Genomic DNA, 15,877 nt, shown 5'->3' with positions numbered 1-15,877 from the left:
TAAATTCTTCCCCCTTCTTTCCTTTCCATTCTTTCAACAGAAATTCCCTTTCCTGTGATAGGTCCTTACGTCCCTGGTCAGTGATAGTTCCTTTGAGAAAACAGACATCATGAAGAGAAATGAGAAATGAGGAGAGCCAGCTCTCACCACCAGGGGCAGCGTGGCGGGCGCTCTTCACCAGCCATTTCTTGAATGTTGGAGATTAATGGCAATGAGAAGAATGGCAGCCGCCATTTGCTGCTTCCACCACCTGTGCATCCTGATTCATGCATTATCAGTACACTGCACATCTCAAAAAACAAAGACCCAGAGAGGTTGAGAGATTTGCTCCAGGCCACACAGCCAGTAAGTAGTGGAGCTAACATTTCAAACTCAGGCATTTCTGAGTTCTCTGGGACCCTCCCACGATGCAAACTCGCTTCCCCAAAGACTCACAGACTTCTGGTCACCAGCAGCATGTGCTCCCAGCATCTCTGGGTGGCCAATCAGTATCAGGAGATGTAAAAAATCCCCTTCCTAGCTCCAAGGGTGGCTCCACTTGAAAATGAAATTTCCAGCAGAGTAAAAAAATCCTATTCCTTGTACAGATAACTTAGCTGGTTAAATATCAAGCTCTGTAAGGCTCTATTTACTAATAGACCCAAGGAATGTGATCCCCTCAGGGCTTTCATGTACTTGAATATGCTGTAAAAAAAAATCACCATTCGAGAACCACTGTGGGGGGCTGGAGTGAAAAGGGTAAAGGGATTGAGAAGTACAGACTAGCAGTTACAAAATAGTCATGGGGATGTGAAGTACAGTGCAGGAAGTACAGTCAGTCATGTGGTAATGACTGTGTGTGCTGCCAGGTGGGTACTGGAAACATCGGGGAAACAGTTTGTAAAGTGCATGATTGTTGTACACCTGAAACTAATACAAAATAATACTGAATGTAAACTGTAATTGAAAAATGAAGTTAAAAAAATGCTTTTAAAGAAACTGTAAACCAGCACTATCCAACAGAACTTTCTGCAGTCCAGAAAATGCCCTAGGTCTACACTGTCCAACTCAGTAGCCATCAGCCACGTGTGGCCTTGGGACATTTGGAATGGAGCTGGCTAGTGTAACAAAGGAACTGAACTTTTAATGTAGTTAATGTTAAATCATTTAAATTTAAATAGCCACAAGTGGCTAGCTGGCTAGTAGTTAACATACTGGACCACGCAGTGCTGGCATACTCTGAAAGGTTGCTGGTACCCACATTTTCATAATACTTTGCCTACCAACTCAATTATATCACTGGATCATAATGATTTGTTTATGTTTTGCCTGCCTCGCTCGGTTGTAAACTTTATTCGTCTTACTCATCCTGTCATAATCATTTATGAACACATGGCCTGGCCCTCAGTACAGGAAGGTGAGTCGTTAACGGAGGTTGAATAATAAATGGATGGCAGTTGATGTTTTGGAAAGCATGATTGCTTTGGCTCCCTGTCGTTGGGTTCACCTTTACTCAGGACTGTGCCCACATGACTAGAGTGACTCTCAGACCTTCAGGTGATGCTCAGACTGATCACCTGTGAGCACATTTTTCTTTCCCCGAAGGAAATGACTTTATAGCTGATTGGTTATTTGCCTCTAAATATTACTTCTCTAAATGAATGCTCCTTACTACTTCTCATGGTTTTTTTTCAGTTTTAGACATCATCTTCTATGACAGGCGATGATTCAGCTTCTCTATCCCCTACCCCACCACGTACAAGCAATGTTCCCACTCCCAACTGAACACCCCGCCTCCAGTTCTAGTTAGAAGAATGTCTGTATTTATTACAAATATGTAAATGCTCTTCACAGGAGAGACAGGTAGAGAATTATGTTTCTTGTCTTGCACAGATTTTTCTCTGAAGATAAGAAATGGTTCTTTTTTACATTTGTTCAGTGTTCTGCATACTCACTGCCGATTCAACCCCAAATTCTTTCCTTATTATGTACATCTTTCTCTTTAGGACATTTCAGTTATTCTACCAATTTCACGTCTTACAGGAAAACTGCACAGAGCCTTCGTACCTTCTCCAGTCAGAACGAGCTGTCCTTTTCCAGTGCACACTGCTGGCGTTCTGAGATCTCTGGTCACCATCATCTTGGGGAACACTTTGGTCGCTCTCTTGTGTTTAGTGCTCAATTTCCTTTATCCCCGCCTCCTGCTCCTGGTTTCTTCCCCCATTTGGTTGTTACATCTTCAAATAGCTTCTTTCCAGGAAGGGGTGGTGAACGTTTTATATTTGAAAATATCTTTAGGCTACTCTCTCACTTAATTGGTAGTTTGGCCAGGTTAAGATTGATATTTGTGTGTGTGTGTGTGTGTGTGTGTGTGTGTGTGTGTGTGTGAAGTTTAAAACAATTCTGATCGCCAGCTCTTTGTTATGTATGATCTGACATTTTGTTTTTGTGTTTGTTTTCTTCTGGCAGCCTAGAAGATCTTCATTTTGTAACAAATGGCCCTTTTTTTTCCATTTGTTCAGTGTTCTGTATACTTACTACTGAAATATCACAATGATGTCCCTTAACATTGAGTCTATTTTTACCCATTGCGTTGGTCAATTGGTGAGTGCTTTCATCTAAAAACTGCCCTTTAGTTATGTGGAATTTTCTCAAATTACTCTGTTGGCAGAGTTCTCCCCACCTTTTGTTTGCTCTCTTTACGGAACTCCTGTGATACGGACATTGGAACTCTGGGGTGGTTTCCAGTTGATCTTCTATGTCTTTGTCTCTTTTGTTACTTTATGTGAGATTTCCTCACCTTTTTCTCTGGGTTCTCTAATTGAGTATTCATTTTTGCTCTCTTGTTTTCATTTCCAAGAGCTTTTTTCATTGCTGTTCTCTAATTTTTCTTAATAGCCTATGGTTCTTTTTGGGAGCAGGTCTCAGCATTTCACATTCACACATGCACTTCATCCCCTGGTTTTGGGTGCAGAACCCCTTCCCTTTGCTGTGTGTTGCCTGCACTGTTCCTGGCCCAAAAACCCTTTCCAAACACCAAACTTACATCCCTCAGTTGAGATGGACAGTAGAAACCACACCAAAGCCTGAACTACTGAAAGGGATTTAGGAACTAACCGCTTCTTAAACACCTTCCAAACTGCCATGATTTTAGCTCTCCCCTCTTCATTCCTCTCTTCATAATGCCTTAAGGATCCTACAGTCTGTTTTGAGCTAGCTGTTGGTTATCTACATTGCTGATTACTAGGTCAGTTACTTCACATGCATGGACTTTCTGTTTTACAATATCTCATCTTTTGCTCTCTCTCTAAGCGTGTGCCCATTTATTCTTTTAATGGAAGGTGTGGGACACATTTATCTTGTCTGCCACCTTTCTCTTATCATCCCACCATCCATCACGTCAACTCAGTAGGCTAAATGCCGAGTCCAGGATCTTCCAAATACTGCACATGGTTCTCCCTCCAGTTTCCCTGTCTAGGGAACTGCCTTTCTTCCTGTCTGTCAGCCTCAAAAATAGGAATAATTTTAATAATGCCTTCTTTTGTCACAGAGATTCCTGTTTTCTTGGATTTCTGTCATTTTCCCTTTTAAAATTCAGTACATATTAACAAAAATCCTACCTTGAATTACTTTTTGGAGAAACAAAGATCATGAGATGTGATCATTGGAATCAAGGGATTTCCAGGGCAGTGGCAGGAAAAAAGCTAGAGATCTGCCTAAGAGATGATGATGATGATGATGATGATGATCTAAGAGATGATGATAATGACAATGAGACAATGATAATGAATGAAAAAATCATAGCTAACTCTGTTGAGATTGTAGTTTGCACCAACCACTGTGCTCGATACTCTACTGTGTTCTTTCACTTAACCCTAATGACTGTCTGAAAAAGGTACTGTTACAATTGTCATTTTATACATCAGGAAACTGGTAGTGAGGCAACAAAATTTTTCCAGGACACTGTATGTAAGAAATATCTAAACCAATGTGCTAAGAGAAACCAGAGACAGTAGAAAGTAATGTTTAACTTGAAAATCAATGAAAACTTAACAAACTAGATTTCCAAATTTGCTTTTTCCTCTGGATTCCCTTTGATACCACCACACACCAGGCTCTTTTCATCTTGTCACTGAATTCAAAGCACTAGCCTTAGCAAGTCTCTCTGCACCTGACCCCTTTAATTTTCCCTACATTCTACTAGCAGGTGAGGCTTTCAGATACATGCCGCCATACTGTCATTCACCACTCAAGAACCTGCTCTCTTTGCCAGTCACGTCATGTTTGGTCTTCTGGGCCTATTTTCAAGGAGCTTCAGTAACCTAGTCGCAGATGCCATATCCCTCCCCCAAAATCTACAACATGGGTCCCTCTGCCATCTTTTTGTATGAGTCATATTTTTTACTACCCTTTTGCTTTTACTAAAAGTGTCCCCTTTGCCTAATGCTAACCCATCTCTCATGGTCCCATTTGTTCTGTAAATGTTTTCCTGGCACCTGGACCCCAATGGGATGGCTCTTTTTCCCCAACTCCTGTGATGCTCAGCACAGATTTGCTGTGCCAATTGCTGGGTCCTCAATATGTTCAAGCCAATGGAATGTTAGTGCTCACTCGCCCAACAAATCAGTCACGTACCTAAGGGACCAGCAAAGAAAGTGTGCCAAAAATGTTTTCTTTTGGAAGAATTTATTATTTCAAAACGTCACCCTAAAAAAATAGAATTTCTTTGAAGTGCCCTTTTTATGGTTATTGTCTTTATTTTGATACCTGATCTTTATAGGGCTTAGAGCTTGTAAAATTCTTACTCTATCTCTGGATATTGTTAGTTTTCATCTTAGAAGGTTCTTGGGTAAACAGATCATGTCTCGTTTTGTAGAGTTGTACCTGAGGTAGACACTCATTTAACATACGATAGTTTTAATAAAACTTATGCATAATGTATTTCTGAGACAAAACTGTAGAATTGAAATACTATATTTCATTGAATAGTAGGTGTCATCAGTGATAACGTGTACCATTTATCTTATGCACCAAAAAAAATAGAAAACAGTGCTGCCAATTTAACCATGATGTGCTAATGCTTGTAAGATACACTACAGTCTCAGAGCTGTTAAAAGGCAAATGAATACAAGTGCCTCTTGGATTTGGTAAAATATGTACATTGTTGTTATATTCTACATTAGTATTAAACATTATATAATTGTTAATGTCTTTTTAAAAGACATGCAATGTACCACCTAAATGCAAGTCACCATGTGAAGAACTACTATAGGTAGATAAACAGTGATGAAGCCATGACCCTTCCCTTCTATGAGATTACAGTCTAATGGAGGGAATGTTATATAAATGAATTACCATCGTCCAAGGTACAAAGTGAGCAGAGCCGTCCAAGAGGTTGAAGATCCTATAGAAAGTAAAAGAATGAAGTAATTACCTTTAGTTGGGATTATTTTAAAATCTTCATGGCGGAAGTGATGTGTGAAATAAGTTTTGTTTTTGGGGGGGTGACTTTTTAAATTTAATTGTTGTTCGAGAAGTATAGTTTTCTGTCTTTTACTCCCATCCCAGCCCACCCCCCCCAGTGATCCCCACCTCCCTCCCATTTCCACCCTCCTTAGTTGTTGTCCATGTGTCCTTTATACTCGTTCCCGTAAATCCTTCCCCTTCTTCCCCTGAAATTCCCTCCCCTCTCCCCTCTGGTCACTGTCTACCTATTCTCTATTTCAGTGTCTTTTGTTATATTTTGCTTGCTTGTTTATTTTGTTGTTTAGCTTCCTGTTAAAGGTGAGATCATATGGTATTTGTCTTTCAATGCCTGGCTTATTTCACTTAGAATAATATTTTCCATTTCCATCCATGCTGTTGCGAAGGGTAGGAGCTCCTTCTTTCTTTCTGCTGCATAGAATTCCATTGTGTATATGTATCATAATCTTTTGATCCATTCATTTACTGATGGGCACCTAGGTTGCTTCCAACTCTTGGCTATTGTAAATTGTGCTGCTATGAACATTGGGGTGCATAGGTTCTTTTGAATTGGTGTTTTAGCGTTCTTAGAATATAATCCCAGCAGTGGAATTGCTGGGTCAAAAGGCAGGTTCATTTTTAGTTTTCTGAGAAAATTTCATACTGTCTTCCATAGTGGTTGTACCAGTCTGCAATCCCACCAACAATGGATTAGGGTCCCCTTTTCTCCACAACCTCTCCAACACTCGTTTGTTGCTTTGTTTATGATGGCCATTCTGACCAGTGAAAAGTGGTATCATTGTGGTTTTAATTTGCATCTCTGTTAGCTAGTGATACTGAGCATCTTTTCATGTGTCTCTGGATCTTCTGTATGTCCTCCTTGGAGAAATGTCTGTTCAAGTCCTTTGCCCACTTTTTAATTGGGTTGCTTGTCTTCTTAGAGTGGAGTGGTGTAAGTTCTTTGTATATTCTGGAGATTAAACCCTTGTCTGAGGTATCATTGGCAAATATGTTTTCCCATATAGTTGGTTCTCTTTTTATTTTAATACTGTTTTCTTTAGCCATGCAAAAGCTTTTAATTTTGATGAGATCCCATTTGTTTATTCTTTCCTTTATGTCCCTTGCTCTAGGGGACATATCAATAAAAATATTGCTGCGTGAAATATCTGAGATTTTCCTGCCAGTGTTCTCCTATAGGACTTTAATGGTGTCATGGCTTATATTTAAGTCTTTTATCCACCTTGAATTTATTTTGGTGTATGGTGTAAGTTGGTGCTCAAATTTCCTTTTTTTACACATGGCTGTCCAGTTCTCCCAACACCATTTGTTGAAAAGGCTATTTTAGTACATTTTATATTGCTGTCCCCTTTGTCAAATATTAATTGACTGTAGAGACTTGGGTTTATTTCTGGGCTCTCTGTTCTGCTCCATTGGTCCATGTGCTTTAAGCCAGTACCAGGCTGTTTAGATTATAGTGGCCTTACAAGGCCACTATACCTGATACAATTTGATATCAGGTATTGTGATCCCTCCTACTTTGTTCTTCTTTCTCAAAATCGCAGCTGCTATTTGGGGTGAAGTAAGTTTTGAAGAATCAGTAGAATTTTGCAAAATATCAATGGGCATGGACGCAAGCCAGGTGGAGGAAATAATATATGCAAAGGCTCTGAAACAGAAAAATGTAGACATGTTTAGAGAATGGTGAAAACTCTAGATTGGCTAGAAATAGGAGTGTCTCAAGGAGTTTCAGAGAGACTCTTGGAAGGCCATTGGCACCATACTGTGAAAGACCTGGAGTGCACAGCTGAGTTCATGAAAGCTTGGTAGGCAACGGATAACTACGTAAGACTTCTTAACAGAAGAATGGCTTGTGGAATAAGAGCATTGTTCAAAAGTTTTGTGTTTATAGATAGTAAACTACCTTTCTGGAAAAGAAAAATATTGGTGTGGGAGAAAAACGTTGCTCAGTTGCCTCCTGTATGTGCCCTTGACCAGGGATCAAACTCGCAACTTGGGTATGCACCCTGACCAGGAATCGAACCTACAGACTTTTGGTGTGTGGGATAACGCTCCAACCAACCGAGCTGCCCAACTAGGGAGACAGTAAAGTATTCTAATAATTACAGAGAAGTTGGTAAAATCTAAACATTTGCTTTACTTTCAAATTCTATATACCATTTTCATTATAATGCAAGATTATTTTCTAAACCATGCAAAACTATTAAAAAACCATTTTCTAAACCATTTTGTTGACATATACATGTGTTCATTGAAACTTTATCTGATATATCTCCAAGAAGCAAATAAATGCCTTGAATTTCTTTCTGCTTAATTGAAACATTACCCATCACAAAAGAGACAGACATATTGTCCAAGTAATGTTTGTCAACAGTAATAAAGAGCAATAGCTTGCCCAGCATGCGATAAACAGCTCATATGTTGTGCCATTTAAGTCTCACTGCAATCTTATTTTATAGAAGAAACACTGCAATGCCGGTAAATTGCTAATATAATGCTGAGTGTCAGGAGCTGGGCTGCAAACCAAGGCCTAGTGAACTTCAAAGAGCTTGTCTGCCTGGGCTGCCTGGTCCAGGCCAGGACCTCCATTCACCCCTTCTACTGGCTGGTGCCTGCACAGAAAGGCTCCCCTGTCACTTTGTTGATGCGACTTGGCCGGGACACGGAGACAACTTGCAGACCTTCATTTTCCACTTTTTTTGTTGCTACAGGACGAGAAGTTAAACTTCTAGAGAGACCTAATGGACAATCTCCACAACAGGTAAGCTATTTTCTTTTCTTAATGCAGTGGGGAAAAGTTGATTCTTTTCTATTTTCTGTTAAACTTTCCATTACTCAGTCTTTCACTGCCATTTTTATTGCCTAAAACATTAAAGCCAAGAGACAGAGCTGTCCACAAAGTCTACTTCTTTCCGGTGAATCCAGGTTTGAGTAGAACTCTGTTTCTTTTCACTTTTGTCATTTGGAAATGCAGTTCTCAGACACATGATGTGAGAGGCATGAGCCAACTAAATCTTCACACTGAAAGGTTTCCAATTCACCTATCTCCCCAGGCAATTTGGGGTTCCTCCAGTACAGACCATCTCTCCCAAACAGTGATGCTTGAACTATAGTCTTAGGACCAACAGCATCAGCCTCACCTGAGAACTTGTTAGAAATGTGGATTCTTGGGCCCCACCCCAGACTGCTCAGTCAGAAATGTGGGGGTGGCACCCAGCACTCCAGGATATTCTGGTACACTCTCAAGGTTAGGAGCCAGACCTTAGGATTCCTTCCTTTTATTTCTCTCTGAGTCTTCTTCCAGCTCCCGTACCATTTCCATTTTCTGCCAGACATAGGATATGATCTGCTGTGTATCTTATACCAGTGGAACCATCCTGTTCTCCCTGCTCTGGTCTCAAAAGTAGTGTATACGTTGTCCTTGTTCTCCTTTGCAAATTCTGGATGATCAAGCTGCCTCCTTGGTGCAAAAATACTCACCTACATTTGAGGCTCAAATTTCTATCTATTCTATCCTTTCCCCTATTTGTTGCTGTCATCTGGGAACTTCCCAGCTCTTCTAGATCATTCAATACCATAGGCTCAAAACCTTCTTGACTCCCTGCACTTTAGGTATCCTCGCACCACATTTTTATTCCCTTCCCTGACCATGTCATTAACCATGAACTCTAATATACCAATGTACCTTTTAGCTCTTCAAATTTCTCATACTCAAGAACACAGGTCGCTGGCTTTTTATAAACCTAATTAGGATCTCTAGTCCCCAGGACTCCTCCTCCTTTAGCCAAACTCTCAGCAAACTGCTCTGCCTACTTGCTGCAGACCCCATGGCCCATTGCTTGGGCTGTTCTTGCCAGCGCCATCAAAATCCAAGCCCTGGGACAGTGTGAGAACCTGCCCTTATGGACCTTCACCCAGGTCACTGGACATTGCCAGGAGAGGAAGACATTGCAAGAACTGCACTTACTGCCTTCACTCAACTTTTCAGTTGCTGACTGCAGTCAGGCATCTCCTCGGGGTTGCTCTTTTTCTCCGCCACATGTCACTCCAAACCTCTGGCATTCAGGCCTTGACTCTTTTAGCTCCTATGACACACATCCTTGCCTCGCACATCGATGAGAAACTCAAGTCTTACCGCCCCAGCACTGAGAACTGTGCCTCCACTTGCCCTGGCCCCTTTCCTTCTAGGCTCGGAGGGAGAGGTGAGTATCCTCACTTCTTTCGAAGGGTAATACTTTCATGGGTGATCTTTATCTTTCTAGTAACCAGTTGTATTATATGCATCATAAGCAAAACAGGCCATTTGAAGCTCTCATTCTAGACCAAAAGGTTTTCACAAATATATTGAGATGGTTGAAAAATAAGAATCAGGGCAGGGAGTTAACCTCTACAGGTGGTCTCGACTTGATAGCCTGTATTTTCCTTCACCGTCCCTGTTGTCTTCAGTTTCCTTCAGTCACCTGTTTTCTCCTCAGCACGTGAAATATATTTACTCTCTCTCCCTGCAAAACCATCCTACAGTCCTGTATCCTCCTGTAGTATAACTACTCCCTTCTTCGTCCCCATCCCAAAGAAGTCAGTAAGCGCCCCACAGTCCTTTTCATCTGTCCCAGCCATTCCCCAACCCACTGCACCCCAACATCCATGTCCGTCAGTTTGTAACCCTCCCTCCCTTCTTACCGTTAACCCCCTCATTACTAAAATCCACGTGCGCTTTTCTTTCCCTTCCTTTCCTGAGGCATTGGCACTTGTAGTGGCAAACTTCCTCATTTCTAACTCCTGTCTCCTCGAGACAATGCCTGACGCCCCTCCTCCTTCCCTGAACACACTTCCCGGTCTCCACCTAGTCAGAGCAGACGTTTGGGGAAGGGCAGTAACCAGGAGATTCACCGGCTCCACGTGGCTGGAGGCAAGAAAGACACAGCAACAATTAATGAAATAAAAGTATTAAAGTTGCACTGAGAAGGCAAAGTGAACGGTGAGATGGGTGTGGGATGGCCAGGTCTCAATGGGCAGGAGGTGGAGTGAGACGGCAAAGGAAATAGCCTACGACAAGGCCTTTGGACCTAGAAAGAAACATCAACTGAAAAGAATTTAAAAGAAACCTAAGTCCAAAGATTTGAAAGAAGGTTAGCATGGCCAGGGAGAAAAAGAGAGATGATACACTAGAGGGTTGTATGTTACAGAAAAGACTGCCCCTTATTTTATAAGGTTCTTAATTGGTTTTAAGTGAGTTGTTTGTGTTGATTCCCATTAGCCACTGTAGTGTTTCTACCCAGTCACTTCCTGCAGTGAGCTAGTGAATAAAGAACCATTGCTCCTAGGGGAACGGCGTGGTTAGGATCTTGCGAGCCTTTGGTCACCACACTTTCATCAATCAATCAGTACATAACCTTGCTTTATGTGTGTTTCTGCTTAAAGGCGCCCTACTTTATATATGTAGTTAATCCATCCACACAGAACTCAGGGCTAACAGCACGGAACTCACTCCTGGGTGAGTTTTCTCTGTAAAGCACCTCAGGACCCTTCAGAACACTAGACAGCAGCTGAGCATTATGCTCAGGGGCCATTTTAAACAGCAAAATTACAAACAAAAAGCATAAACGTGTAAGAAAGGTATGACACCAAATGAATCCCAGAAAACCACTCACTCACAATATGAAGCCGGAACAAGAAGGCAGAGCATGACCCTCTCTGAGCTCAGCCAGAGAAGCACAGGTGTTAGACGACTCAGTTTTTTGCCACATTTTGCAAGTCCACAAATGATCTCAAAAGCACCCCAGGTATCTATTACCGTTACAAATAAATTTTAGCAAGTAGGTGAATTCACACATACAGAATCCACAAAGAATGCAGATCAATTAATTATGTTCTTTAAGTGTATGGAAGCTCTATGCAAGTTTAATATTTTTATCATCTTCTTCATTATTTTATGTTATTAAATATCCTGAGGGCATTGGACACCTCTGAAAACTTTTAGGCAAGCGAAGTGAATTCAGACTTGTGTCCTGAAAAGATCATGTGACATCTGTGTGGAAAATGTAGAAGACAGGGGTGGAGGCAGAGACAGGAGCCTGTTGCAGTAACCCAGGCAGGAAAGCAGTTTCAGGGCGATGGCAGTGTGCACGCGGAAAGGCTGAGTTTAAGGGAGATGCTGTCGGGACGCGGTAGCACTCCCGCACTCCTGAGTTGGCCTCCTTCCCCTGGAAGGCGCTCTGGAAGTCCACCGGCACCACGGGCTGCTCCCCTTCGCCCACAAGCCTTTCTAACCTTCCCAAGGTTACCCAGGCACTCTTCACCTTATGTAACATTCGATGTGACATTTCCATGTAACACCATATTAGTCATCTTTTCATGTATCTGTCTCCTTGGTGGACCACAAACTCCTTCCAGATCCCTGGAATCAAGTTCAGTACTTGGCACATAACAGATGCTCAAGAAATATTTGTTTGCATGAATGGGTGGCGACGATTCATTCAACAGACAGGAGAGATCTTCTGCCTCTTCCTGTCCTAGTAACTAGTAGACTGTCTTGCCTCCAGTAGGTACTCAGAGACCCTCACTCAGTCTTTTCAAGTAAGAAACTACTTTTTACTCTAATTCAAGGAAACTTTGGAATCCTAATTCCATACACAGAGGGCCATCTACAAATATGGGACAATCTGTTCCTTCTCTTCTTCTATTTTATGCTTTCAGCCTTGAGACCCCTTTTATAAAATGAGGTGATTGGGTGTGATGTTCTTTGAGATTCTTTGTTGCTTGAGCACTCTAGGATTCTGGGAATTACCCAAAACTCATTCATTCCAAGCATCTAACTATGAGCTGTGCTTGATTCTAAAGCTGTCATTATCTGGAGCCTTATAAGGCTGTGTTGTATAAATTTTCTCCACATCATCTCCTGCAAAACTTCCTTATCGTTTCCAGGAATTAAGTTTTTCTAAATGCTTCAGGCTTCTTCAGACTCTCCCAACTTCTTAGATGAGAAAACTTACCCATATTGGACACGTGCCACAAACGGAAGGCATGCCCTGGTTCCCATGGGGTTGCAGGGGAAGCTTGATCAGACCATCACCCATTTTTATTGAGTGCCTAAGAGTGCTAGCACCCAGTGGTTCTATTCTTATAGATCATGAGCATGAACATGAGAACAGCCATTTATAAAGAACTTGCTACTTACCAGGCACACCTTACCAGGCCTATCACATTTACATCATGTGATCCTCATAGGAACCCTGAACAATTCGATGCTACTATCTTCTCCACTAGGAGGGGTTTAGAAGCTTGGGAAGGAATCTAGGCTTGTCCAGAAAAGTTACACCTCACAGGAAGTGGGCTCATTTCGGGTGGGAAAAGGAAGAGAGCTGGATGGAGGTGATGGAGGGGCTAAAGTCCCTTCCCCAACCACCATGACCTGCCCTGTGGCAGGCACACAGCAAGCTGCAATACATACGTTAGACGATGTCAGTTTTTGCAGAGTTCAAACTGTTGTGTGTTATTTGGTAACTTAGCGGGAAAGTCTAGCCGGGAAGAGGCACACCTCCTCATAGAGAGAGGAGTTATGTAGTCATTGGTTTATGCAGGTATTGGAAGAGCCAGTGGGTCAAGACAAAGACAGTCAAGCCAAAAGGATATTACCACCCCGGGGAGACTTAGAACCTGATGGAGTTAATTTTAATAACTCATGCAAATGCAACCTGTTCAAACACAATATTGTGAAGGTATTTTAAATAAAAATAATGGGCTTCCTCCCCCAGAACCTTCAAATTGGGCCATATGTATTTTGTGGCTTATCTTTGCCTCCTAGTTGACGCCCACACACCTTCTCTGGAAGGTGGAGCCCCAAGACCAGCTCACACCACGTGTAGCACGTGGGTGGGATCCGGGAGGAGGAACTGGACCCTTGCACACCCCCAGGCTCCTCCCTCCCCCGGTCTCTTCCACAGAAGTATTGTGCAGGCACACAGGTGGGAGAGGGAAACCCAACTCTCCCATTTGGGGGTTTGATGGGTAGTCACTGTGTCAGAAGTGGCCCGTGTAGAATTCAGCGATCTGGCCAGGCTATTGAATCAGCTTCCTGCCGGCTGGAGCTGGAGAAGGCCCTGCTCACGGTGGTGCCGTGGCCGCCAGGACTTTAAGGTGACACTAAGTGTCTGAAATTTTTACCACATCCCTCACTCCCTAACTTTGCTTCATGGCCAAACACCTACACTATTTGTGCCTTAATTCTCCTGTTTCTAAGACCTTTCCCCTAGCAAGTCCCTTTCTTATATTAGCTTAAATAACCACTCGGTACTGCCATCTGGTGATGAAAACATAAAACCACACCTATGAAATTCTGTCAGCATTTCAAAAGAGAATCCAGGTCCCTTTTGCAAAAGCTCCTGGATCATAAGCTGCTGCTTATTGTGTAAGCCAGTGGACTCTGAGAACAATGGAACCTACAAAGACAGATTATATTAATACAATATGAAATATTAGGTAATGTCCATAACTATATAAATATTACATAATTACATATTATATAATCTGGAAAACGTAGCAACAGTGCTAGTAGTAACCAAACTCTACCACTTTGTAACATTTATATCCATTTATTTATCTATAGAATACTGGTTTCCACCTAAAAGGGTTATTGTAAAGTTGAACCAATACCTGAAAGTCCTTAAAACAGTACTTGGTAAACACTAAGCGCTCAGATGTTAACTACTACAACAGTTATTGATAAGTACTGAGAGTATGCCATGCATCGTGGTAAATGCCTTACATATTTTATCTCATTTAATTTTCCAAGTAGTCCTGACAAACAGGAATGGTTACTGGTCCCATTTTGCAGATTAGACAACTGATGCTCTCAGTGGCTAAGGCATGTGCCCAGAGGCCACAAAGCTAACAAATGTTGACGGTGGGACTAGAACCCCCAACCCTAAGTTGTTATTTAACTGCTCCGTGGGACTGCAGAGGTGGTGTGAGGAATCTTCCCAAATGTTTATGTAAATTCCATCCCACCCCACACACTTACCCACACACGCACACACGCACACATGCACACACGCACACACTCCGTGACTCTCTCAGGAAGCCGCCGGGGTGCCATTCACTGTTTCCCCAGAAACCAGCCCCGGGCCTGGTACCTGCCAGGGGCGAGCTGGAGAGCTGTGGAGTCAGTGAAAACACTGCATGACAACTGCCTGTTCGCAAAACATCTGTCTTCAGAAGCGTGGACTAAGTACTACATCAGAAGAAAGGGGAAAAATGGTACCAGGCCCAAAAGGGCCATGTGCAGTGTTTTTAAGATGCATCCAGAGGACTGTGAGGTCCTGGGATAAGGCCCCAGGAAGAAAAGAGGAGCAATGTCTTCACTGTTGTTCAGAAGGTCCTGCTTCCCCGCTCAGCACAGACCTCCAGGATCCTGTGAGCCTAAAAGCAAGAAAGTCCCAGGCCAGGACCCAGCTTGCTCCGCAGAGTTGATGCCATGCAAGGCCACGGGCGCCCTGCAGACAGACAGACAGCCTCCCCGTGAGCAGCACCAGCCCCGGGAAGGGCCAGCGAGGCAGCAGTTCACATGGTACCATCTGAGTGGGGCCTGGGCAACCTTTCACTGAGAAACCCCAATCTCTACCCTGACGTCCTCAGAGACCGATTCTTTTTGCTCCTAAAAACGGACTCTCTTTGCTGCTAAAAACTGACATGGTTTCCTATTAAAACACACCAGGAGGCCAAGGGCTGCCAGACGGTGCTCTGGGACCCACTGGGACCCTCTGGCCCAGGAGCCTGCACCTGCCCCAGCCCATTCCAGTGGAGGAGAAGGTCCCACAGACACTCCTCCACCACAGAGCCCCCTGATCTGAGTCCCCACCCCTCCCAGGACAGCGCTGTGATGCACACTCTCACCCCAGCTCAGGGCTCCAGGGTGCTGGGCGCCCTGGTTCTTCCTGGCGAAGAGGGGAGCACACGTCTAGCAGAGACCTGCAGGCCGCAGGGAATGGGACCGAGACCTTAGGGCCTGAAGGCAGGAAACAGGAATGTGGGGGGGTGAGTGTGGGCTTGGCCCCAAACACACCCTAATGGCAGGGTAATAGGGTAGTTGACAAACCACTGAGTGGGGCTGCCTGCCCATGAAAGGGTCATGCTGGTGCCCACCTGGCAGGGGAGATCTCGGGATTCAGTGAGGGAGCCGTGTGCTCCGATGTCATGGCCTCATTTTGCAGAAACGGAGGAAAAAAGAGACTCAGCTGCTTTCCCACATCTCAGGGGCCAGTGATGGAGCCATTGCTGGGACAACTGGTCACAGACATTGCCCAGCCATGTTCGCTAGACACCCCGTAACATTATCAGTTTAGGGCACAAACCTCCCCCAGGTGATTAGGACCCTCATTTCAGCAGTTGTTTTCCCCAACATGTCACACAAAATGCAAGT

At 43.3% G+C, this 15,877-nt stretch overlaps 1 protein-coding gene across 6 annotated transcripts in view; it reads left to right on the top strand.

Moving 5' to 3' along the window:
* Positions 1-15,877, top strand: part of CUNH4orf19 (chromosome unknown C4orf19 homolog) — a 77,142-nt gene that overhangs the window by 52,333 nt on the left and 8,932 nt on the right. For all 6 annotated transcript variants that reach the window (XM_053672358.1, XM_053672361.1, XM_053672359.1 and 3 more), the window contains one exon: positions 8,172-8,221. The gene's annotated coding sequence lies outside the window, so the exon portion shown is untranslated. The remainder of the gene's footprint in view (positions 1-8,171; positions 8,222-15,877) is intronic.

The sequence above is a fragment of the Artibeus jamaicensis genome, unplaced genomic scaffold (assembly GCF_021234435.1).
Source record: "Artibeus jamaicensis isolate MK-2021 breed Jamaican fruit bat unplaced genomic scaffold, CSHL_Jam_final contig_76, whole genome shotgun sequence".
NCBI lineage: Eukaryota > Metazoa > Chordata > Mammalia > Chiroptera > Phyllostomidae > Artibeus > Artibeus jamaicensis.
The sequence above is the reverse complement of the archived record's forward strand: the minus strand, read 5'-3'. Positions and strand labels throughout refer to the sequence as shown.